This window comes from Siniperca chuatsi, linkage group LG2 (genome assembly GCF_020085105.1).
Source record: "Siniperca chuatsi isolate FFG_IHB_CAS linkage group LG2, ASM2008510v1, whole genome shotgun sequence".
NCBI classification, from domain to species: Eukaryota; Metazoa; Chordata; class Actinopteri; order Centrarchiformes; family Sinipercidae; genus Siniperca; species Siniperca chuatsi.
In genome coordinates, this window is record NC_058043.1 from 3,937,167 (window position 1) to 3,964,549 (window position 27,383).

At 40.1% G+C, this 27,383-nt stretch overlaps 1 protein-coding gene across 14 annotated transcripts in view; it reads left to right on the top strand.

Annotated features, from left to right (window-relative positions):
• The window catches only part of ptprt (protein tyrosine phosphatase receptor type T), a 341,042-nt gene that overhangs the window by 22,858 nt on the left and 290,801 nt on the right, over window positions 1–27,383 (top strand). Inside the window, exon 1 of one of the 14 annotated variants that reach the window (XM_044221288.1) lies at window positions 24,518–24,673. The exons of the other annotated variants lie outside the window; for them this stretch is intronic. The gene's annotated coding sequence lies outside the window, so the exon portion shown is untranslated. Of the gene's footprint in view, window positions 1–24,517; window positions 24,674–27,383 lie in introns of those variants that run through there. 14 annotated transcript variants of the gene reach the window in all.

Here is a 27,383-nt window from a genome sequence, read left to right on the forward strand (position 1 = left end):
TCCTTTTGGTTGCCAGGATTTTTTGTGTCTTCCTTTTTCGATTGCCAGTTTGTGGTCACTGAGCCTGTCCTTGGTTAGGATCTGTCTCTGCTTTCTATCTCTGACAGCAGAGAGATATTCTGCCAATTCATCATCTCTTTTTAGGGCCAGATAACTTTCTGAGCTTTTAGTTTCTTCTTTCCAATGTTCCAAATAGGTTTCTTTACATTGCGTTATAATTTGGTTTCCTCTGATTGGTGTTTGGAAAGCAGTGTTGTTGTGAGGCTGGTCAGAGTGTGTCTGAGAGGGGGCAGTCTCTCTCTCTCATACACACACAGATCCACAAACACTTAGTAATAAGCTGTTGTCAATAGCACCTTGCAGCTACATGACATTTGCAATTAGAGGACTCACTGCCTGTTTGTGTTTGTGAGTGTGTCATTGAGAGTGCAGGTTAAAGGTTAATTCCCATTAATACTGACTGATAATCCAGACCTGACTTATTGATCGCTCCCTCTCGGCTTCTGCCTCCCACCTTCTCTGTTTCATTCCTTTTTATCCTTTTCTCTTCCTCTCCCTGTCTACAGCCTCCCAATACTCCTCCCCCTCTCGTTCTCTCCCACAGGATTATTCCCTCTCTCACTTTATTTTGGTCAGCTAGAAAGAGCCAATAGAGAAAAAAGAGAAAACAAAAGTAGATAGAACTGGAGAAAGAAAATTAGACATAGCTAAAGCGACAGAGCAAAGATATTCAAAATGAAAAAAAGGATCAAGAGAAAAGAAAACAGAGGAACAATGATAATTTAAAGACAAAAAACAATGTAGAAAGAGTTTATAAGGTAATGGTGTAGGGCTGGGAAATATGAATGTTAAATATAAACTTATACTGATAAAAAAAAGTCCCGCATTATGAAAATGAGAAGAGAGGAATAGAGAGACAAACCAGGGAGAAAAAAGACAAGAAGAAAGAATTTGGAAGTGCCATGTAATAGAGCTCATAGCTACTGAATCAACTTTTTAAAAAATGTATTAAAATGAAATAAAACCAACATCATGACTCTTTCAGCCTCGATTTCTCTTTCTCTTTCAGAAGTGTGCACCGCTGCACACTGAGACACCCACACACAGAATAAGTGTAATTTGGTAACACCCATCTGAGCTTGTACATGTTTATAGGTAGTAAAAAAAAACATCTGATTGCATAGTGGTGTGTGTGTGTGTGTGTGTGTGTGGGTGTGTGTGGGTGTGTGTGTGTGTGTGTGGGTGTGTGTGTGCGTTCGAGTGCTAAATAGCAAAAAGTGTTCTTTCTTTTCAGCATGCAGTTGGTACTTGCAGCTGAATTCCTTTTACTGTTATTGTCGAGCTCATTTCATGAGTGTCTCTGTGTGTTCAAGAGATGGATACATTGCTGTGTATTTGCACCTGGCAGTGTGTTGATGGATGGCCGCTGGGTCCAGGTGTGTGTGTCTAGGTATGTGTGTGCACTGTTCACAGTTGATGGCTTTAGCAGCCATAATAGTTGAGCCCAATTATGATGGTAGGGGGTACTCAGATGTGTGTGTGTGTGTGTGTGTTGATCTTCAGGATTGGTCATGTTTGTTGAAAAATTGTTCATATGCTTTGATTTAAAGTCAGTCATATACGATTGCTATTTACTTTTCTCAGTGGCTTGTGTTAAATGAAAAGTCCAAATTTTGACTTAATATGTTACAAAAAAATGTTTTTGTATTTTAAATTTTGTATTTTTATTTTCATAACAGACAGCTAAATGTTTGGTTTATAGAAGGTTAAATTAATTTACCTAAGGTTGCAGAGAAAATGTGAAAAATGGTTTGGTTGTGTCCGCATGTTACGGACAGAGAGGCAGGAGACACTGATATGGAAACAGATGGTGATTTATTGGATTACAGCACGAGGAACACAGGGATGCAGGTGACGGAATATTAATGGAATGATTACAGGAAGACAGATACCCCATCATTGATTGTCAGATTGTCTTACGGTCCTGCAGATAGTAGATGGGTAGATGGCCGGTGACCAGAGGAACACACAAGGAAGGTGGGTAAGTTCACAACCAGACAATGAAGCACGGAGACTGGGGAAACACGCTGGAGGGGAAAAGGGATGTCCTTTGATGGAGCGCAGAGACTGGGGAAACACGACCCAGACAAGAAAGCACGGATTTCTTTCGAAGTCATGGAGATCAACAACAAGAGTCCTTCGTAGAACTGTAGAACGAGACCAGACAAATGGCTGAGGTGCGTGGTGTGCTTTTATACCGGTTGTGATTAGGTGCTGATGGGGAGCAGGTGTGTGTGATTAACTGATGGTGGAGCCTGGCGTCTCTGTGACAGTACCCCCCACCTGACGCCATGGTGGAGCAGGTCGATGGTGAAGGGGCCAAGGAATCTGGGACTGAGAGTCACTGGAGGCCAGCAGCGAAGACTGAGAGTCACTGGACGCCGGCGGCGAAGGTGGAGACCTTCTGGGGACTGGCGGCGAAGGCGGAACCCCTCTGGTTGCCGACGGCGAACCAGATCAGGGCCCGGCAACAGGACAGCAGGACAGGGAGCCGGTGACGGGACTGCAGGACAGGGAGCCGGTGACGGGACTGCAGGACAGGGAGCCGGCGATGGAGAGACTGGTAGAGGAGCTGGCAGAACCAGTGATGTCCACGAACCTGTAGCCTGCCACTCCAGCAGAGAAGGAGGGTACAGCTGCTGCTGCGACAGACGGTCCAGCAAACGGTTCAGTGGCGTGCTGCGACACAGCAGACGGTTCAGCGGCGTGCTTTGACTCAGCAGACAGTTCAGCGGCATGCTGCGGTCCAACTGGGGCAGGAGGCGGCTATGATCCAGCGGCGACTAGAGATGGCTGTTGCTGCAATCCGACCGGGAAAGGAGGCGGCTGCGATCCAGCAGCGATGAGGGATTGGTGCTGCTGCAATCCAGCGGTGGCGAGGGATTGGTGCTGCTGCAATCCAACCGGGAAAGGAGGCGGTCGCGATCTAGTGGCGGCAAAGGATTGATGCTGCTGCGATCCAGTCGCGAAACGAGGCACTGATCACATGGTGCGTCAGCAAGTGCTGTAAAGTGCAGGAAAAATGACTCCTTGGGTCCCTCCCTGTCTTTTTTATTTTAATTTTTCTGCCAATCTTTGACAAAGGAATCCCAGTTATGAAGTTGTAAACAGGAATGACTTTAAATAGGCTATGCTATACTTTTTCTGGGGATATGCTCCTTTTAGGGAATCACTGTATGATACAAAAATATTTTTTATAATTTTATTCACATTTGTATGCAATTTTAGTTCATACTATTTTACTGAATGTTGAAAATCAATGATTTAAGTAGCATGTTAGCATGGTGCTAAAAACAAAAACAAGCTAGGAGTGAAACTGATACGACAGACAGTGCTAATGTTACTGTGATACAGAAAATCAAAAATACTGCAAACGAAACAATGCTATGTAGCTAATCACTGTGAAAAAAACAGTTTCACATAAAATATAGTGGGTACTTTGGGCATTGTCCTGTACTTTAGAGCCAAAATTAACTCAAAGCTAAATGAGAAGGAAAACACATAAGTTAGCAAGACAAAATGCTATCAGCACCATGTGTTTAGCATGTTAGCATGGTTGGATGCTAAGTAGCTAATGACTGTGAAAACAGCTGCTAGAAGAACGTCATGTTAGTCTATAGGCTTGGGAGGTGTTAAATGAGGCTAAAAGCCTGCTGACACCCCCACCCCACCCCCACTCAGGCACATGCACGCACACACACACGAGTAAGCACAAAAACACATGCATGCACTGATGCCCATACTTATTCCAAGTCAGTGACCTTAAGGCTCTAAATTTGGAAGTGGAGATTTGTATGTGTGTGTTTGTGAATGTACGTGTGTGTGTTTGGGTATGTGTGTGTGTGTATGTGTGTTAGAAGCAGGGTCACCATCACTACAATGTAGGCTACAACTTTTTTTCAGAGAAGTGGAAGCCCAATTTTCCACATTAAAGTTTTAAATCATCTTAATTAGTTAATTATAAACATAATTGCAATTGCACCTCAAATTCTTTCACACTTGCACTTAGCCCTTTGATGAAAATGTGTGTGTGTGTTTATATGTGGGAATGGTGTATTGAATGAGTTGGAAGTCTAGCTCGTCGTCCTCCTACCACTTTTTAAACTCAAAGGAAGGTCTACTTTTCAAAAGCTTCTCAAGGCTTTGGTGCCTTCTCTCAGTGATGGACAGCGGAGAATGCTGCCTTTGATTAGCATCCCAATCAAATAACAGCTGCCCACTTATCTGTTTAGAATGTATTATGTAAATATTTTATTCAGTTTTATGCAGTTCAAGCATTCTTTCTTTAGAAACACACCCAATTTTCAGTGGTACAGAATTTGGAACTTTAATATCACATATTGAAACAAGGTAATTTTGTTTTCCCCCTTTTTTAAAAGATCCTCATCTCTTTTCCATTTGATGCATGTCCATTGCACTGAAAAGTGTGTCTTTTATTTTTTCCCTGTTCCAAAAAGAGCATAGTCTAATCAACTTCATACGTGTAATATATTTTAAGGCTCTTTCTAAAAGCCACCCATTTTGGCTTTGATCGGAGAGGGAGATCTGAAAGTGTACCATGCGCATGTTTGGGTGTCTGTGATCTAAATTTTGTAGGGTTTAACCCAGCAGGTTCAGTTGTTCCTTTAGATTACATTAGATAACATGAAACTTGAATGATCCCTGTGGGGAAATAGTTGATGCTCCAGATGAATGCATGCAACAAAGTGAACAAACATGAAATGAGCAACAATTAAAACAGCTGAGTGAGCTGCTGCAAGCCAGAAGGTTAATAGTCCCATGAGACTCAATTAGATGAAACTTAAATGATGGAAAAATATGATTGTTGTAGGAATGGATAAAATGATACACCACCAAAGTAGAAAGCAAATAAGAATAGATTGGCAGACATGGATGTATTAGGAGAACTGGATATGGAATTGCAATATGGTCGCCTACTCATTCACATGTAACATGCCAGAACAGAAATATTTACTCTCTTCCTAGTTAGCTTCCACTTTGTTTCCTGGGCGCTATCAAATGTTTCTTCATTAGTTTGAAAGTTCATAGCCTAAAAGTTTATATGTGTGGTTACTGTATATGTATGTGTAATGTGTCTTTTATAACAGGTAAATGCTTTCTGGCCAAAAGCATTGCAACATTGACGTCATTTGTTGATGTTAAGCAATAAAATGGAATTCACTGCAGCTGCCTATAATGTTGTTGCTGTTTTCTTCCTTTCATGTGAAAATGAGATTGAAACTGAGAACTGAGCTTGTGATGGAGGACAAATTTCAAAGAAATCGGACAATATATTGTAATCCAATCTAATTCTGAGAGGTCAGAGGTCAGGATCAGCTTCCCTTAAAGCAAGAAAGAATTCAGCGTCTTATTCAAAGACACTTCCGCAGGGCAAATTGTCTTATACCCATATAAAGCAGTACTTATAGTTTCCACATCTGCATGGCCACGAAGGTCCACAAGGGTCCGCTTAATGTAAATTCAATTTACCCATGTCTGTGAACGCATGGTCCATGTGGACCATCTGCATACAGGCCAAAATGTATGACAAAAATATGCAGACACCAAATATAGTTAACAGAACCGCATTCACGTTCACTTTCTGCGTCCATTTTTGGACTATATCCATGCCTTAACACCCAATATAATTTTTCCCATCCACCACAGAAATCCCAATCTCCTGTATAGCCACAATCTGTTTAAGTAGGCTAACTATATATCAAGGGACTCAAAGAATCACCAAACTCACTGAATTGTAAATTCAACACTATATAATTAGAAAGCTGTACATCATTAATACATCAGATCCTGTGGGATTGTGGGATTGTGGACACACACTAAAACCACCATGTTTAGTCCAAATCTCTGTACAAGTGTAGCTGAAGAAATTCTTGAATTTCTGAGGTTGAGGCTAGTTTTTGTGCAACAGAATGAACAGCAGGAGAGAGAGAGAGTTGGGGAAGAGACAAATTGACAAGTTTGAGGAGAGAGTTAAAGTATCTCCTGGCTTTTACAAGTTAAGGTGTTTCTGTAGCACGAACCATTGACCTGACCAAGAGCCAAGCTGTCCTTCAGTGTGCCTTTGTGCGTTTTGTGTGTGTGTGTGTGTGTGTGTGTGTGTGTGTGTGTGTGTGTGTGTCCATGCATTGGCAGTGAGGCAGCCAGAACTGTGACAGGGAGGAGAGTGGGAGGATGTATCTGTCAAGAGTTCAGTGTGGTGTGTTTGTATGCTCTGTATGGGTGTGTATGTGCCGGTGCTTGTGTGTGTGTGTTGACCACTGTTGAAAGCTGTCAGAGGGAGACAAGTTGAGGTGAGTAGAGGTCCCTGTGGTGTTTGTGTGTGTATGTGTGTGTGTCTGTGCGCGTCTTTGTATAGGGGAGAAAGTGATTCTATGCTCATGTGTTTATGTCTGTTGTGAGTGTTTTTGTGTGTGCATGTCTGTGTGTGTGTGAGGATGTGTCTACTGGGCTGTGCTGAAGCTCTGTTCCACCCGACCACCCTGGTCCAGACGAGCTGTCAATCATTTTTGGTCCACCCCCCCACCCCGCTGATCTCCTCTAACCCCGCGCCACACACACACAAAACATAAAAACACATACACAAGACGAAAACTAGTTGCAGCTAAGTATCAACCACACATCTGAAGACACTTGGACACAAACTAGTTTTTATTTGATTTTACCCATAATTCACTACATTTGTTACCCAGGTACAAAATGTATCTATCTTTCTATCTAGAGAGTCCGTCTCTCACACAGTCTGTCTAGAAAGTAGAGAAGACATGTGCTGAGTGCTTTAACTAACAAGTCAGGTCACACACACACGGGTCTTGTTTGGAATGTGTGGCTGCAAGTGATTAGCATCTCTGACTGGGAGACTCATTAATCACAGTCTTCGTTCTGGCCACTGGCCTACATTGTAGATGAATGCCCACACACACTCACACACACAAGCTTGTCAATATTATGGCCCCATCTTGTCTCATATTTCTCAAAGCTAACTTTAGATCTATAGACTGGCGCAGAAAAACAGGAATAAAAAAAAAAGAGCACAGACTGAAACTTTTGTACTGACAAATTCAAACACCAAGACTCTCAAGACAAATAGAGCAGTTGGGTGATCGGCTCATTGAACAACTCTGGGGATGAGAGTTTCCCAGCAGGAATCTAATGCAGGCTTTGTATTCAGCAACTTCTTAAAGTCACACAGCTGAAGGCCTGTGGGTACCGTCCCCATCAGCATCAGTCGTTTCAGCAGACGCCCAAAAACGACAGATGTTTGAGTTTAAGCAATGCCCTCTAGCGGCCATAGGCATAATGATTTGTGTCTGTTGGAGCAAAGGCGGAAGCAGTGTGATGTTGTTATAGAGCCACGACATCCACAGAGTGAGGAGGTCAGGTTGGAGTCAACAAAACGTCAGACTTTAACACACTGTTCAGTTCCTGTTTCCTACCGACAGTCAACATTGGTTTCTTTTAGCCATGACCATGATGCTCCCCAACCTTAACAAGTAGTCTTAACCATGACGATGAGGGTTAAAGAAGTAGTTATTTTAATCAAAAACATGATCTTTCCTTAAACCTAACCAAGTTCTTTTGTGCCTAAACGTAACCAATCATTAACCATTGTGATGTAAGTTCAGAAAACAGTTATATTTTTTGCAAAGATTGGATTTGATTTGTGACACACTTTGAAAAATGATGAAATGACGAATGATGAAAGGAGCGTCAGATCAAAAAATGCTCATGTGTCATTCAGGAGAGCAATTTTTACCCATATAATGTTGTCTAATGGACACTGATAATCTTCACTTTGCAGGGAAACACATTCAGTTTTGTGTGGGGAAAAAAAGAATCATTTCACCCATTTCATGTCCTTTAAAGATCCAGTGGGCATGCATAATTTGATTTTGAGTGGAAGGCGCCTTTAGGTGCAGGTTGTTCTGTTGGACCAAGGTCAGTGACAGGTTAGCTGGAGTCAAAGAGGGGGTAAAAATACATTACAGTGTAACATTTCAGTCTGAAATAGGCCAATGGCAGGCTCTGGGGAGAACACACACACACAGGCAAGCAGAAACACACACACACAAAGTCATAGCCGCATAAACACACATAAAATCAGGACAACAATGAAAGGTAGAGGGGTAGATGTGTGTTGGAGGGTTATGCACCTGTCCAAAGCTATAAATACACAAACATGTGTACACACACACACACACACACATACACACACACACCAAGCCCTTGGGTATGCCTGTCCTTGCTGTCTGGTCTGGGCGAAAGGCTGACCTGGTTTTAACAATATGACCTCAGGTTGTACAAACACACACACACACACACGCACACACATTCAAACAAATAAATGCACATATATGCAAGTGCATGCACACAAATGACTGCACAGGTACATTTATTTCTACACACACATTGTATCTTATTTTTGTTAGAGCGTACATTGTAGTTTTCGTGTTTGTTGATTGCCTGTTGGTTGTTGTTGTTGGTCTGTCTGCTCAGATTTTGTGGCTGTCTGTAACACACACACACACACACACACACACACACACACACATACATACATACAGCTTGAGAAGAGGATGCTTGGCTCATTCCACCCATAAATTCTCTAACAGTGATCCATCTTCGTCATGGAGGGAGAAAGCATAAATCTTGTCTATAACCGTTTTGGTCGACTCTGAGGAGAGAGAGAGAGTGAGATAGGTAATCAATATGTGTGTGTGTGTGTGGAGTCAATGGTTCACCAAGACTTATCTTGCAGATCAATGTGCGTGTGTGTGTGTGGAGCTAATCTGTTTTTGATGAAAGAGTAGGCAAGGATTGAACTGTTTAAACCCCAGGATAGCACCTGAAACGTGTGGACAGGGGGGACAAAAAACCAAACGTCTTCACAGATATTAATTCAGAATCCAGAATTCAGAAATCATTACTGCACTATTAGGAAATGGTCACGGATAGTTTCCATTCTCTCTTAAAACAATACTCACATGCTTATCTATAAATGATGGAAACATACTGTCTAGAATTCAAATGTTAACCATCTCTACAACTTCTACAACCATTACTGCTACTAAAAATAGAGCACAGCCACTCTAAATCTGATTAGAGCCAACACTGAACACTGCCACATCTTCTAATAGGTGGAGAGTCAGTAGGCCACATTTGTTCACAATGGATATATTTTTTATCTTGTTGGACTGTAAATGCGTAAACCCTCAAAGTGCAAACATATGTTCACCTGTTAACAACTGTGTTAGCAGACAGCATAGCAAGGTTATTTCCACCTAATACAACATCTGTATCCCGTTCTGAGTAATTCACAGACCAATAGTATGCAATAGCTAGTGTGTTCATCAGTAGTTACACATTCTGCTGCAGTGCCCCTGAGCATGGCCTATCTGTTGATGGTCGCTCTGAGAGGTAGTGGCACATAGGGAAACGTATGGCTCTGAAATACTGCCTGCTTGGAGTCTCTTCTATATAAAAGTTACTGAAAATATTCAAGGCGGAAAAAAGGGCATGCAGATGGTGAGTCATCACGACACAGTTCAAACGTCGGTGTGCAAAATTTGTGATCTTCTACAGGCAGCTGTTCATACTGGGTGCCCCTGATTTGCATAAATTAGGCTTGACCCCTACTTTATGCAAATGAGGAAAGGCTAATGTACAGCCAGAATGCATTGTGTGGACGCTTACATAGAAAAATAAACAGCAGTAGTGGACATCACCCTCCATCTGCCAATATGTCAGTTACTTTCAAAATCTGTATCTCTGTAAGTATAATGGTCTGTGGTATCCACGCCCTGAGGCACAGCTAAGAGGAACTTTTAGCATTCAAGCTAAATTAAATCAAATACAAAGCCTGCTGTAGGTGCGGAGTGAAGGGCCACTTCAATCTATACGTTCCTGTTATGACTATTTACAGGGATTAAACTGGCTTTTGCTCAAGGGGAAATTATGTAGAGTAGCTGTGCAGTGTGTTAGCAGGGCATGCGAAAGCAGTGAAATTGCAAAATTGAATTGAATTACAAAACTGGCTAATAATGTATCCAATGTCATGCAATAAGACACATAAACATATTTTTCTTACAGTTTCTCCAAAAAGTGAACAGTAAGGCCCATCTGTTTGTGTGGATCTGCAGTGTGATCAAACATTACAACACAATATTTATACTTTGATATAGAACAAGACCACCATCTGGCCCTCGTCTCATTTGTTGATACTGTAGTAACTGTATAGTGGCAAAATGACAGAATAATCAAAAGCGCAATGAATTTTTCTTGTGCCCACATTCTCTCATTATTGTTGGATGATTGGGCGACATTGTTTTTATGTATTCAATGCCAATATATTTTCATTAAGCATTTCTCCAGTATCCATACATGGCAACTACATTATGGTCAAGGCTTGGCAGCTAAAACTACTTGGTTACATTTAGGGAAAGGTCATGATCATGGCAAATGGTTCATGCTCATGGTTAAAAAAAGCAAACATTTATTGTAGGTCAGAAACAGAACACAAACTTTGGTCTCCAACATAAAGGTCGGTCATGGTGTGCACCCATCCACCACCCCAACCTCATCACACTGAAGCCGTGTTCACATTATCCTGGAAAAAAAATGCTTTTTGCTCATGCATCCTCATTTATAGTGTATGTATTTATATTTTTTGTGATGGTTGAATTTTAACGCCAAGCTGCACTGCAGCTCTTTGTGAGTGCATCCAACAGCTAAAGGTTATTACTTTTCCTGCATTCAAAAACAAGTTATACTTTCTGCCTCAATACATAAATCACACACTACTTCCTGTGTTGGCACTGAACAATAGTATTCCACATATATTGTTCGTCATATCGCAGAATTGTCCAGTGTGAACATATTGGACCGGTAGGCAGGTAGGTGCGTACAAAGGCTAGGTCTTTGAATATCTTTGGCTACAGGATCAGCACAGACAATCTGACAAAGTAAGTCTGTGTATGCTAGAGACAGGACGTAATTGTCTGATAGGGCATAGGTGAGCTGGCAGTTAGAGGGATCAGGTAACAGGTGCTGGAATGCATGCTTAAAAACAACTAGTGGGCAGGTGAGGGATGGCAGGGTAAAAAACCCTGAAATGGTTTGGTAATCACAGAAAGAGTCTGTAGAAGGAAGTGGAGGCGGACCAAGATGGAGAAGCTGAATGTCTCTAAATGTGGCAATAATTTACTGATGTTAAAATGTCACATGTAGCACCATTATTTTCAAATTCTTGGAGGGAAAGTTACAAGTTGATAAAAGGGCTGATTAGCTCAGCTCTTTCCTCCCCACCTCTTTTTTTGTCATCGTTTCTCTACATATGTTCAATAAATAATTACAATAAAATAAAATGAGTCCATTCCTATCCTGAGGTGCTCTGAGTTGACAAATACTTCTGATGCACTACTCTAGCATCGTAAAAAGCCTAAAACTCGTAAAAATGTGTCGGTACAAGATGATTAGCTACTGTAGAAAGTGTGTCCTGCATTTTCACTGCGGCTCAATTCTGATTACTACGGGAGAAACAGACGCTCGAGGTTGTAAAATGCAGATGCAATCTTTTTGTGTATGTGTACGTGCATGTGTTTTCTGTAACACATATGTGCATATTTACTTGTTTTTGAATGTGTGTGTCTGTGTGTGCAATAGAGAGAGAGAGAGACAGAGAGAGAGCAGTGCTGTTGGCAGTAAAAAAAAAAACACACACTCTTCGTCAGCTCTGGGAATTCAGTGGGTGATAAATAGGCACTTCTTGCGCTTATTCCCATGTGTGTCTGTGTGTGTCTGTTTACACAGACGCAGATGCTTGAAAACACTACACATGGTAGACACACACTCTCTCAAACACACTAAGGCAGATAAATTAACTCTTAAATGCATTTCTCGGGTCATTATATTTCACCCGGTCTAATTCATTCTTAAGCACGCAACTACCTGGTATTACTCAAGCTATTTGTTTTTAACAATGTTCCGACGTCAAAATGTCAAAAATGATGAAAACCGTTGTTTTGCTAGTGTTTTTCTATAAACAGTTCATAGGGTCGCTAGAGACCTGAGATATGTAAGAGTGTTACATGTTTTATTTGCAGTACGCTGAATGTGAGTTATGGCGGGTCATTTCGTGTTTTCCTGATGGGCCTCATGATGACCAAACAGTTATTGGTTCACTGTAACTACAAATAAACACAGACACAATGATAAAATAGTTTGTTTACAATGGCTTACTGTCACAGTGAAATGATGATGCAGCACCTGGCTCAGTGCAGCGCAAGCATTTTCTTTGATATCGGAGGGTTTCGATGATAGCAGCTCTGGAAATGAAGACGTACCTGAGGCTACTGATGATGATGAATTTTGTTTTTGTGCCATTTATGAATCAGATCCTTTAAAAGCAGAACTGGAGCATGAGAATGAAGCTAGCTCAGACGACATGAGCTTTGAATGGGACAACAGTCAAGATACCTTCCAAGTAGCGGTGCCAAGAGAAGTTAAGACTGATGAGGGAACCTCAACTGCCTTGACTTTGCTGCTATAAACACGCAAATAGTTTTCCTGGCCAAATATCCAACTTGGGAAGTCAGAAGATCTCACAAGTGACACACTTTCCTGGAAAGGCTTGGCCTTCAGTTGTGGCCATTGCTGGAGAAAAGGAAAGAGGTGCCACAACATCCAAAAGCTGATGGATGCTCTAAATCACTTTGGTTTGTCCAGAAAGAGAACCGCTTCAGCTGAGAATCTCCCACAAAAAACGCTTGAGATGCCACGTGTCCATCCACGCTCGACCGCAAAACAGTGGAGCGGTGCGCAGCGGCGCACAACCATGTTGCAATGACCACAAGCAAATGCAAAAGAAAGCAAATCACTTGGCTGACTATAATTTGGGTTTGGTAGGTGCCAGTCTATGAGAAGTTACAGTAGCCTATGTGTAAGAAAATATCCTCTTTTGTTGGACAAACAGCAAAAATGTGTCTCAACATGTGGTGAGGAGTGGGACAGATACAGCCTCCTGCTCTCCACAATCACTCATATTGTGTTTCAGAATAGTCGCACACACAATTTAGTTTTTGTCATCACCATATTTTTCTGTTTCTGTCTGTAAATGACTGCACATATTAAAGAGGTGATTTGATTGTGGCTCATAAATGCTACCTGTTTATCAAGGAAAACAGCAACTCCCTAAGTGTAATGAGACAGTACGCTCGCAGATCGACTCGTCTTACAAACATAAACATGAGTACAGATCAGTAGCAAGTGTACTGTGTGATTGGCATTCAAAATGAGTGATCTCAGAGGAAGTTAGAGTTAAAGAAACGTAGCTTTTTCATGTTTTTATTTCTGCATATTTCTGCATATTTTCTCACCATGTCAGAAGCATTATGTCACGATATGTTGAAAAACTTGTTTAAAAATGTCAGCTCTTTGGATAGAGGGCCAAAAGGAAATAACTAGCCAGCATAGTGTGAATGTGACCTAACCCTCACCCCTGCCTTACTGCACTTTTCAAACTTACTGTAATACTCATGTTTAGACACAATGATGGTGTGTGAGTGTTTGTGTGTGTGTGCTGTGAGAATTAATCTTAGTGCACACACATACACACACTCACAGCTGAGTGGTCTTCATGCCAAAGTAAAATATTGCTGCTCTAGTCGCCATTTTTCTTTTCTTTTCTCTTTCTCCCTCTCTTACTATCTCTCAGTGTGATATGTAAAACCACTGAATTATAGATGCTCATTGATTGGGCAAGCTTACAGCTCAATAATTAAGCAAGATGTAACAAAGTACACAGAGAGAGAGGAAGGCAAACATATTAAAATGGACAGTAATGGCCTGCTTTGGTGCGAGAGCTGAATAAATACAGAAACACAGGTAAATAAGAATAAAAGGTACAAAAGTTGTTTTCTAATTAAGAGAACATTAAAAAGAGAAAAAGAGGTCATTAGTCCTTGATATTCAGGTGGACTTCAAGGTCAAGTGAGCCTCCTTTCAGCTGTCTGAGACAGTGGGGAAAGAGGTAAAAGGGAGTGTTGAGAATGGGAAAGACTGAAAGAAAGAAAGTTTAAGGAAATACACAGGGAAGAGGTGTGTGACAAACGGTGAAAAATAAAGTAGAAGGTGGAGTTGGGAGAAAGAGAGAATGGGGGAAAAGGGGATAGGAGAGAGAGGACAGAAGAAAAGGAAAGAAGAATTTTGAAAACTCCTTGTAATTGCCAGTATTCACCCTCATACATCTACATCATTCAAGTTGTACTTATATTTTATGCATGAATTGAAGCTGAGAGTTGAAATAAGACGTAGATAGAGAAAGGGGAGGATAAAACAAGTATAGAGAGGTGAGACAAGAGGGAGAGAGATTGCTAGAGGGAAGAAAAGGATGAGGTGAGGAGGGAGAGAAAGAAGAAAGGGGGAGGGCAGGGGTGAGAGAGGCAAGCAAAAAGACAGAAGAATGATGAAACAGAGGAGAGAGGGAAGACAGTGAAGTGATGAGTGAAAACCAAAAAAAGGAGGAGGATCAAAAGAGAATATAGAGGAAAAAGAAATCTGTGCTCAGAAAAAGAAAAAAGAGAGTGACCGAGGTGAAAGAGGAGCAGAGGAATAGGGAGAGAGAGTGAAGTTGACAGAAGAGGGGGAGTGGAAGAAGAGAAGAGGACAGGGAGGGAGTTGGTCACCCCTGTAGTTCTGATAGAAGGAGGTCTGGACCTGCTACCTCTCCTAATGAGCACCACAGAGAGAGTGTGTGGGAGAGTGTGTCTGGAGCTGTAGTCCATGAAAGAGTGTGTGTTTGTGTGTCTGTGTGTGCAGATGTCTGTCTTTCTGTCTGCCTGGGTCTGTCTCCATATGTGTGTGTGTGTGTGTGTGTGTGTGTGTGTGTGTGTGTGTGTGTGTGTGTGTGTGAAGGGTCATCCCTACGGCTCGTGTGAGTGCTCTTGTCATCACATCTATGCTTGTGAGGACAAATTTGAGTCGTAGACCTTGAGAGTTTTAAATTCTTAAAACTGCTGTAGTGCTCACACTGTAAGAATTGTTTTGTCCCCAACTGTTGTCCTGTTGACAAAAACTACACAAGGAATTCCAGACAAAGGTATACTGATGACAAGCAGTCCTGCTTACAATGACTCCAGGACCCCTGACCTTCGATCTGCCCTTGTCTTCCATATAACTTAGTCATCCAGTGGAGACATCCACCACTGGTGCAAATGATTGCAATGTTCGACCAAATAAAGTAAGAAGTCACTGAATATGTATGCATGTGTGTGCCTGCTATGTCCCTCCTTCTTTGCCCCCTTTCCTGTTGTACTCATTAGATAATGCTCATCTCTACTTACAGGTGCATCCTCTTTATAGTTATAATATATCAAATTAAATGTTTGAAAGCTCCTGAAACAGTCAATAACAAGGTAAGGACGTATCTGAACAGCTTGAACAACATGACCCATTTTGAGTTTGTTATGTCGAGGATCCTCAATAGAAATGTGTGTCCATGCGTGTGTGTGTGCGTGTGTGTGTGTGTGCGTGTGTGTCAAAGACAGCTTGCACATACTGTGTGTGCTCATTTAGTTTTGTGCTTACAGTTAGTGTATGAGAGGCACAGATAGCAAAACAAAGGAGAGGAAGAGAGAATATGCAATTTTATACTGAGCGAGTTTTCAGCTACAACTTCCACTTTAAATCAAGTTTTTGTGTGAGAGAGAGAGAGAGTGTGTACAAGTGTGTGTGTGTCTTAAATTTGGCTTATTTTTTGACAGATCTGCCAAGTAGAGCCCCTTTGACAAAAAATGAGATCTGAGAAATTTTCAGGGATGCTCAGAGTAGAGGAGTGTGTGTGTGTGTGTGTGTGTGTGTGTGTGTGTGTGAGAGAGAGAGAGAGAGAGAGAGAGAGAGAATAAGAGAGAGCATGACAGAGAGCATGACAGAGGTGGAACTGATTATTAATGCAGAGCTCTCTGCTCTGACAGCAGTGTAATCCTGAGCAGGATTAGCATGCTAATAGCGACATTACAGAAACTTCACAAAACCTACCCCTGTGTGTGTGTGTGTGTGTGTGTGTGTGTGTGTGTGTGTGTGTGTGCGTGCGTGCGTGAGAGAGACAGACAGACAGACAGACAGACAGACATAGACAGAAAGACTAGTGAGTTTTGAGAGGGTTTGCATGTGCTCAGTTTGCAGAGGTGGAAAGTAACTAAATACATTTACTCAAGTACTGTACTTAAGTACAGTTTTGAGGTACTTGTACTGTACTTGAGTATTTCCATTTTATGCTACTTTATACTTCTACTCCACTATAATTCAGAGGCAAGTATTGTACCTTTTACTCCACTACATTTATTTGACAGTTTTAGTTATTAGTTACTTTGCAGATTTAATTAATAATGATATATTATTATAGGTTAAGCTACTCGAGGGTTTAGCTTCAGAGGGTGTCGTATGCTGTACAGATTGTTAAACCCCCTGAGGCAAATTTGGGATTTACGATATTGGGCTACATAAATAAAATTGACTTGACTTAACTACCCAGCAGAATATAAAATGATTAAAATTAGCCCCATCTTTACAGTTCTGATTCTAATCCAGAAATATAATATATATGATTCTGAAATGGTCCATTCTGCAGAATGAGTTCTTTTATTTTTGGTACTTTAAGTATATTTTGATGCATGCTTTTGTACTTTTACTGGAGTAAGATTTTGAATGCAGGACTTACACAGTACATTTACACAGTAGTATTGCTACTTTTACCTAAGTAAAAGACCCGAACACTTCCTCCACCTCTGGCAATTTGCATGTGTGTGACAAATGGGGAGTGTGAGTGTCACTGGGTAACTCTGTCTGTGTGTGTGTGTGTGTGTGTGTGTGTCTGTGTGTGTCCTTGTGTTTCAGATGAGTCATGTTGTGACTCAGACCATCTCTAACAATTTTTGAAAAGTTTGGAAGTTTCTGACACATGGGACAGAAGAGGCTGAGAATAGTTGTAACCTACATCTGACTGTTCACACAAAACCAACTGGACTTCAAAATAAAACAATGCTGTAAATCACAGATATTTATAAAATATTTAGTTTACTGTGATTCAACATGGTGGATGGTGTGGATACTTATTACTTACTGTAATTTAACAGGATTTCTTTATTTTATTTGGTCACCTTTTGTAAAGGAAAACTCACATTCTAAAACCAGTTTTATGTATATTTGTGATTGTGAAGAGCAGATTTCTTGTCTGAGGGGGCTGGTAATAGCTGTTAGTATGAAATGGATTAGGAGAGTCAGACCTGCATTAAGCCCAGGTCATGAGCAGGGTTGGGGAGTCAGGTTGGATCACATCTGTTAACCCATTCACAATGTCATGTGTTTTCTTGCTTTGATCTAAAACAGATATTACACTGTGCAATGTCAGCCTGGTTTCTACTGCAGCAATAATTTTCAAAGTAATTTTGCAACAAACACTTTTAATTCCCCTTTTCCCCATTGCGACCCAGTAGTCCCAACACAAGCCCTAGAACCTAAAATTGAAATACAATTTCAACAACATTTACAACATTTCAAGAAATTCCAATCCCATAGTTCCTTGGCCATCAGAAACATACCTGTGTTTTGTATGTACACTATATACTTAAATGTGTGTTTTTCTATGTGTGCGTGTTTGACTTGGGTGAGATAAAGTGTCTTTTGGGAAGCGGAATATAATTACAGCTTGAGGGAGCACATAAATCGAATCAGATGTGTGCATTTGTGTGTATGAAATCTGAAATACTCCTTCCTTTGTCTGCTTTGTCAACTTCTTCTTCTTCTCCTCTAATTTACTACAACTGTTTGCTGCAACCAGCCATTTCAAACAGAAGGCACGTGTGGGTGAAAGTGAGAGTGTGTTTTGTGTGTGTGTGTGTGTGTGTGTGTGTGCGTCAATCTCCTATGCCTTCCAATCTCTCTGCTTCCCCTTTGTAGTCACTCCTCTGTCCAAACCAATTGATTCAATTGAGTACAGACATACGTGCAAACGTTAGTGTGTGTTTTTGTGTGATTGTTGTGCGTTGTTCATGTGTTTTTCTTCATGTAACGTTTGTGGTCATTGTAGCTTGAAGTGTGTGTGCGTGTGTGCACGTGTGTGTGTGTGTGACAGCCAGTAAAAGCGTTCGCTGCCGACGTTGTTTTCTGTGTTCTTTAATGCAGAACTAAAGGTTACAAGGCAGGTCCCCTGTTGATTCATGTAGCAGATAATTAAAGTCACCATAGACCGTTCAGGGAAACACCTCCCTTCCTCCATTTTAAGACACAGACGTACGAAACACACACACACACTGGAACTGAGAGGGGAGCAATCACACACAATAACTGTTATACTATTCACTCACTCACTCGTTCACTCAATCACTCGCTTGCTCACGCGTTAGTTCGGTCCCTTACTCAATCCCTCACTCGTTCGCTCATCGCAAAATCACTCACACACTCACTCATTTGTGGGCTCAGTCACTCATTCACTCACTCGAAGTCACCCCCTCGCTCGCTCTCTCTCTCATTCACTCATTTGTTCACTCGCTCACTAATTCATTTGCTAAGTCGCTCATTCATCCACTCACGTGTTGCTCACTTATTCACGCACTTGCTTGTTCACTCATTCGTTCACTCACTCATTCACTCCTTCATAGTCATTTGTTTGCTCACTCTCTTATTTCTCACAGGCTTACTGTAACTCCTTCCCTCGGCTGGTTTTTCAGTTCCAGCAGAATCTGCTGAAGGTTTTTACTGAAGTCAAAATGTACTGAATTTGCTTACCTGAAAAATTGTGGTGCATTGTGTTATCATGTGTGACTTTGTGCTAATTTTTAAAAATTGGAAAGCCACAGAAAAGAATAGCGAATACTCAGTTGAGGTCCTATATCTGTCATCTGTTAAGCAGCATTTACGTGTTAACACCTGCACACCAGCCTTTCTCCTCCCATGTTTTGGTTTCCATTTGAGCTCCTCTTGCTTGCTTAGCATTCACTGCCCTGCTGCTCTCAGGCAGACTGCCGAAACCTCCATGAAAAGCTTTCAGGACACACAAACACACACAACCTCTGGCCTCATATCTTGGTAGAATTTACAACGTATTCCCTTTATAAATAAATTTGATTTAGCGCACATTCACTGTTTCTTTGATTCTCAATCGTTTCTTTTCTTTGTCAAAAATTGGTCTGACTTCTAACCCCAAGGCTCCTCCTACTCACACAAACACACACAACCTGTAACCCCTCTTCTTTATGCATTTTATATCACTTGAACCTGTTTTATTAAAGCACTAGTAGACGTTTTCTGTATTAGTAATCTGTTTCTCTATTAAACATTTATCATCTCGCGCTATCCTCTCACCTCCTACTCTCTGGATACATGCCGACACACACACACTCAAGAACACAAACCTCTCACCTCACGACTTTGTTTTTTTCCTTCAAATCAAGTTTTGGTTGTATGAAGAGAACTGACTGACACACCAGCACTCTTTATGTGTTTTTCGAACACTTTATCTCACTCTCTCTCTCTCTTACACACACACACACACACACACACACACACACACACACACACACACACATACACTGTACAAACACACACCTCAAACACATCTTCTCCAGCTGTATGTTACATTAACAATTGTCTGTCTGCTTTCTCTTAGTATCCAGGCTTATTGGGGTGGCAGTAATTGCATTTAGATTTTAGCCAGTGAGTTTGTTTGCCTCAGGGTGTGTGTGTGTATGTGTGTGAGGGGTACATGGGGGCAGATGGCATATGTTGGCATATGGTTTTAAATGACTTAATGGGAATATTTAAGGATCTTGGCATGTTGGCTGACAGTGGATTTAATATGAGTTAACTTGGAGACAAGCTAGGAAGACATACGAATAAACACATGCACACCACGAGTCAGTCCACCCACACATACACCCACGTATACACTCACACCTGAGTTTCCAGACTTTATCAGAAAGGTTGCACTCTGACTTGCATGCATGCAAACACACAGTGAGCTTAACACACACATGCATGCACAAACAAACCCCATACACACATTTAGTTAATTAAATGTGTACAGTAAATAGATGAAGTGACTCTGACTCTGATTTTTTGGAAAAAAGTATTGAGATCCTTCCTTATTGGGACAAAAACTGAAAAATTAAAAGCAAATAAAAAGAATTTTAAAAAAAAAGCCTGTACACTGGAATTTTAAAGCGTAACTGATTATGATACCGATATTTGAAAGTTTAAACAATCTGATAACTTAACATAACTGAATAGTGAATGTATCTGGTTACTTTCCACCTCTGATATTGAAACTGCTCTGCTCTGCACACACATTCACACATGAACAGACAGCAACATGTCCTCGCTTTGCTCCCACACACAAACACACGCACACATTTGAACACACAGTCGCACTCAGGATCAGTAGATGTTATCTAAGTGAGCAGTAAACAGACTCTTTAGAGCCGTTCGCCTCGGGGTGCCTCCCTCTGGTTTGTGACTCCGTGGGTCCTGTCGCACTGTGTTAGCTTTGGCTGACATGAAAGGCTCTAATGGCTGCTATTGGTGCCTCAGGAGAATGGAAATCTTAACATGAGAAAGACAGGGGATTCTGCCTAAATAAGTGTTATCATTGGAGGATGTGTTTATGTGTGTGTGAGTGTGTAAGTGGGTTTATTCAGGGCACAGAGTTATTTTTGCTGCTCTTGTGTGTGTTCACTTTGCTGTAGCTGCATATATGTGAGTGTTTGTGGATGAAAGCCAGGTTGCTTGCATAATTTTAGTGTGTTTGTGTGTATTATAGTGATATAGAGTAAGTCTGATCATGTTGTCTAACCACATGTGTAAATGGACCAGATGTGAGCTGAGGCAGAAAAATCAGTTCTGAATGCATGGATACCCAAAAACCTCTTTATATATAAATTAAGGGATTTTGCGTTACTTTATAGAAAGTGGACTGTAATGCACATCATATTTTGATGTGATTATAATGTTACATTATATGTTTGGTCATAAAACATTTAAAACAAGCTAATAAGCTAATTTCAACGATTCTCATATGACATATCAGTATAACAGTACAATGACTTGAAACTTAGCGGGGTGGGGGGGCGCGTGTGTGTGTGTGTTATCCTATTTACAAAGGATAACACACACACAGTCTTCACACACAAATACTACAGTTTTGAAGTACTGAAAAAATTAAACCATCACTCAGAATGGATATAAATTGAATTTGGTTGAGAAATCTCAAAAGGTCATTCAATTTCTCTTTCAACAGGGTGCTCTTAGCTTTTGAAATGGGTTTGATTTTGCCACCTTGTACACACACATACATTAACACTCCATTATGTGAAAAGTAATTGCTATTCTGCTTATTAGGGTTTGGTAAGAATGTTTTTTGACAGCAAAACAAATTATATCTCAACTGCAGCAACAACAACAAGGAGAAGTCCTTGTAATTTCTCTGTCAGCCATTAATTTGTCAACAATAACTGCCACTGTTTTAATTTGAAAAAGGCAAAATTAGGATGAAAGCTGTCATTGGACTATTAAGTGGAGACTTAGAATGACTCAACTAAAAAAAAACATTTGAAGCAGCACACTGACCGAATGCCTCAAGAGGCTTTTCTGTTGCTAGAATCACAGGTTACATTTACAGAGCAAAGGGAGGAGAAATGTTCAACCATCCGCAATCAAATTTCTGCTCCTTTCTCTCCTTGCTGAAATGAATTTGTTTTTGATAAATTATTCTATTTGGAAAGAGCAGAAAACAAGGTGAAAAGTTCATCCCAGCCATTCAAAGCTTTCCAAAATAAACACGTCAAAGACTATGTTTCTAGAGGGGTTGCATTCAGTGTTTGTGTTGCTGCTGCCCTCGAAAATAATTTAGATTTTTGTTCACCTTTGATTAATACTACTCAATCAGCAGTACCATATACATGACAAATCATATGCATGACAAAACAATGGAAAACATAAATTAACATGAACAAAGGTAAAACATATACATATTTTTTGCTATGCCTACTATACATTCGAACAAAACTGTGATGCTCTCTTTACCAGATGATTGTCATTTCAGTGGTTACAGATCCCTTTACCTCTATGCCTCTGTTCCATTTAGGTACTTTTGTGATTCTGGATTTTAAAAAAAATAAAAAAAATAATATAAATAATAAAAAATAATAAAAAATAATGCTGCACAAACCTGGGTGTTAGGATAATAACTTTCCAAACACAGAATGTATCAACCAACAGTGTATCCATTGGCTGACCAATTTGCTGGTCAAAGAATTTAGATTTTGAACATAGATGAACTTTATCTGCTGGACCAAATAAAAGCATGTCCAGAAACGGGAAGCATTTACTGAATTTGTCAGTTATGGGATTTATTTAAAGAGAGAAACAGAGCATTTATTCACAGAGACTGGTGCTAGTGTCATCACACCTTTACCATTTCAGAGAGCTACTTAGCTGCAGCTTGTTATGTACAATCTGAGCAGCTGGCACTTCCCACATTACAGGTCAGATTGCAACAACACGCCAGCCAAGTTGTTTTCAGTGTGAACCACTTTGTGTGTACACAAATACAAATATCATTCATGACTGTCATAGCAAAACATCTCACACTAATTATTTGAAATTAAGGTTCTGCATTATGATTTTTTTTTTGCGGCAGTTGACAGCTGGATGCAAACATGTTGGTTGACAATAGAAGATGACACAGTGACAAACAGTAGAACCAAAAACACTGCAGAATATAAACAATAACCGAAACGTGTGTTAACTTTTTAAGTGAACTTTTAAATAAATATTGATAAACATGGCTGACGTCATTCAAAAGATGATCATGTGGTTGGCGGCTGTTCTCTTTCTGTGTGTGTATGTTTGTATAGGCGTACTCTAGTCATCATATCAACATTTTATCATATTGGTTACAGGAATGTTAATTAGCAGAGATGAAGGGATTCTGCTTGTTCTGTGTGTCTCAGGAATACATGCATGCACATACATAATACACATTAACATATGCACACACCCGTCCAGCCACAACTCTAATACTCACACACATATACTGTACATACATGACCCCCACATACATGTTTCTATCTGCACCACGCTTAGTCTCTTTCTCTCCATCACATACACTTACACGAACACACACACAAGCTCATACCCATGTTCCCAATCAGACCAGAGCAGCAGTGTTATGTTTTCATTATGCACATTTTCTGACACAGAACATTTGTGTGTAATTATGTTTGTGTGTTTGTGTCAATGAGACACAGGGAAGGGAGGTGTTGTACTGATTTTCAAAACTAGATCAGGGGCATTGACACACACACACACACACACACACACACACACACACACACACACACAGTCTTGCCTACCGCTGTGAGCCACATCTCCCTCTCATCCCCTGATAGTGGTCTTAATATTGCAGATCCGAAATTGAATATTGATGCAAAATCCCCCACAGCCCCGCCTTGCCTGTTTATAACTCTGTTCTAATGAGATCACTTTGATTTCTTTTCATTTCTAATGAGATCACTGAACAACGAGGGGGCGATAAAGGCTAATTATCACAGTATTGATTAATTTATAACAGCTATTTTCATATCTGTAAGAAAAATAGTGTTTTTCCTAGTTTTCACCCACTGCTGGAGGTTGTTTTTCAAACAGAATACAGATGGAGGATTTTCTTTCCTTTTTTTAAATGTTATTTCCCAGTTGATGTAAGTCTTGCTTGATGAGGTATAATCAAAACTATACATTTCTTGCATTTTACATTTTAGGGTATATGTGTTGTAATGCTGTTGACTGTGGCGATGGCTAGCCAGAGGATCAAAGTCAGAAGAGTAATTTATTCACAGGGTTGCACCATGTTACACCTGCAAGAAAACTGAATAGTTAAGACAAATCTACTTAATTTTAAACTTCTATCAAAATAAATGAACCTAGTGATGGGTGGTTAATACTGACACCAATGTGAAGCGTACCATTTTTATGAGTTTCATCTGAGACTGTGTTACATGAAGATTGCCACATCATTTATGACATCTGGTAGTGGTGCTTCAGATCACATTTAGTTGGTTAGACAATTCTGAAAGATTTGGTGCTAAACTAGCCTAAACTATTATGTTAAAGTGACAATAGATAGTTACATTTACTCCGTTACATGTACTCAAGTCACTTTTTGAGTAAATTGTAGACCTAATTCTCAGAGTAGTTTAAATGCAGCTTTTTTTTTTAAAAAAAAAAAATCTTACTTGAGTAGATTTTTAGAGAAAAATCATTACTTTTACTCTATTACAGTTGGATACATTCATCGCATACATTATTATTTTATGCATTTTTGCAAATTCCGTTGAGAGGCATGGTCGGCTGGTCCCAGGTCTGCTGGCGCTGCAGGCCTTCCGCAGCCACGCCTCCACGTGACTCCGCCGCAGCTTTCAAACAGCGCCAGCGGCTAATAGCCTCTTTACTGACGAATTAACTGCCCAAGTGCACCGGGCTCCGGTTGTCAACCGTGGTCTTAAGTCAGTATATCAGAGAACCGTGCTGACACAGAGCTGACAGAGCAGTAAGTGTGTCTGTTGTATAAATGCTAATAAGTTTAATAACATATGCACGCAGTATGTCATGCTTCAAATCACTGCTACTGCAATGTAGCCTAAATATTCAAGCTAGCGGTGTGCATTTAACTAGTCACGCTCATTGGTGTAGCCTGCTGAAGAGAGACAGAAAGGTAGAGACCAACTTATGCACGTGAAAAAAACAAACAAAAAAAACCCTACTTTTATTTCATGTGGACATGACTGCTATAACATTTCAACCACATATGGTCTTCCAAAGTGAAGAAGTGAACACTGTATTTAGGCTAACAGGCAATTAATGATGAAACGTCACAGCGTTACCTCCTAATGAGCCTAAATGAGCCATCTGATCTGAGACATTTTCAGAAAGATAAGAGACGGATTTGGCCGCTTCTCTAGTCTTATTATCTTAATGTTATGGGAGAGACCTGGGTGTGGTGGGCTCGCATCTGATCTGTGGCTGTCTGTGATGGGAACTGGGACATGGGACATCTATACTGGAATTATCAAAGATTAAGGACACTGTAACATGATGACACTCTTCATATTTACTTTTGTTAATAGACATAATCTGTTATGCACATGCACACAATTTTCTGATTTATTTGCCAAATCATAATATAATATAGGAGACAATAAGCAAAAAATGTAACTACATTTTTTTTATTTTATTGGTGTACTTAATAGAGAGAGATACAGAGTGGAAATATTGTCCCTGTGTAGATGTGGCGGGTGTCTCATCAGGAGATGATGACTTGTCATTTCATCACAAATAAATACAGATGTTCACTTCTTTACCTTTTACCTGAGGAAGACCATCTGTGGCTGAAATAATTCCAGTCATATCCCCATCAAATAAAAGATTTGGGGAAAAAGTAGACAGTAGTGTGCTAGTGTTTTTTATTTTATTTCTTAAGTTACTGTCATTTGTTCAGTAAATACTTTTGTACTCTAATTCAAGTAGTTATTTTGATGACTTCTTTTACTTATACTTGAGTACTTGTTTTTGCAAAGTAACAGCATGTAACATTCTTGGTATAACAAGACTAAGAGTCTACAGCCATGACAGTTGTTTTGTGAGGCTGTACGTGCTAACATGCTCACAATGGCAATGCAGGTAACATTTACCACGTTGACCATCTTAGTTTAGCATCTTAGGATGCTAACATTTGCTAATTAGCACTAAACACAAAGTACACCTGAGAAAGTACTGGACATATCAAAAATTTTGACCTGATGATGTGGATAGATTTACACACCAAGAGTGAATTAGGTACATTAATACATGTCAATGATTTGACATGTACAAAAAATGATTTGGATTTTGCTCAGCTCTGCTGATCTCTCCACGAAATTGTTGTTCAAATACTGATCGTAACTGCCATCATTTACATCTGCTTCAGCAAGTTTCTAGTATTATGTAGTACATCAAGTGTACTAAATGACTTTGCCGTCATGCTGCAAAGTCTCACTAAGTCCTCAGGCTTTGGTTTCGTTGTAATCTACAAATATGTTACAGCTGAAGTCAGATGACAAGAAGCTTTTCTTTTGTTTTGATGAGGCCTAAACAAAATGACAAATGCGCTCTCGGGAAATGACAGCAACAAAGAGGCAGATAAAAAATAAAAAAAAAATAAGCATTAAGTGATTTCAAGAATAAAGCGATGACGTTCCCCCATTTCAAATGCTTCAAAACAAATTAAAACAGTTGTGTGTCAAAGCATATGTCTAATTAGGGAAGCATGGTTGTGTGTGTAGATGTGTGTGTGTGTGTGTGCAGTGCTCTAGGCTAGCAGAGAAGGCTAATGCGGTGGAAAATGTGTCTTAGCCGGGCCATGAAATAACGATGAGACTCTGTGACTTAATCATGTTGACACATAGAGCTTTCTCTTCATCTGCCCCTCACACTCTCTCTCGCTCATATAAAGGCATACTCTCTCTCCCTCTTGTTCTGTTTTTCTTTCTTTCTTTCTCCCCCTCTGCTCTCTTCTCCCCTCTGATAAACTGTGACAGTGTCTGTCTTGCACTGGCTCTTTCAATTCATGCTGATAACTTAATTAGTATAATATTGTTAACAATACCAGAGCAGCTTATGAAAGCTCTGTTTTCAAAACAAACCTATTAGAAATTCAAAGCTTATTGAGTTGATTAAAGATATAGTTTAAAAACATGTGCTGAGGTGTAGACTTTAATCACTTTACATCAATTTATGGTGAATAACAGAAGTTGTAAAGATTTTTTTATATATATCAAACCCCATTTTTTTTAGTCTGCCTTGCCCATATTGAATTTAAATTGCATAAGAATGCACAAGGGATTTACAGGAAACAATGCATGCTTGCTGGACATGATGTGCGCATTGCATGGAATGTGAAAAAACAGCTGGTGTATTGTATTTTGAAGAGGAAGCGTGGTTGTTGACTGTCTTTTTAGTTAAAACAGTGTGACACAATTAATCAATCATGACTGAAATCTTAAGGATTGTAACTTTAACAGCCACATCTATTATATCTGTTCAATGTATTTGATAATAATTTTAGAAACCTTGAGTTCTGATGCGGGTATGCATGGGGCATATATCGGACACAGTTCTTACAATGATTATTTTCTTCTTTTTTTTTCTATTGTGAGATGTGCGTCCTGTTTTTTTTTTTTATCACCAGCTGGACAAAGGATAAGCCTACTTTATTATTTTTT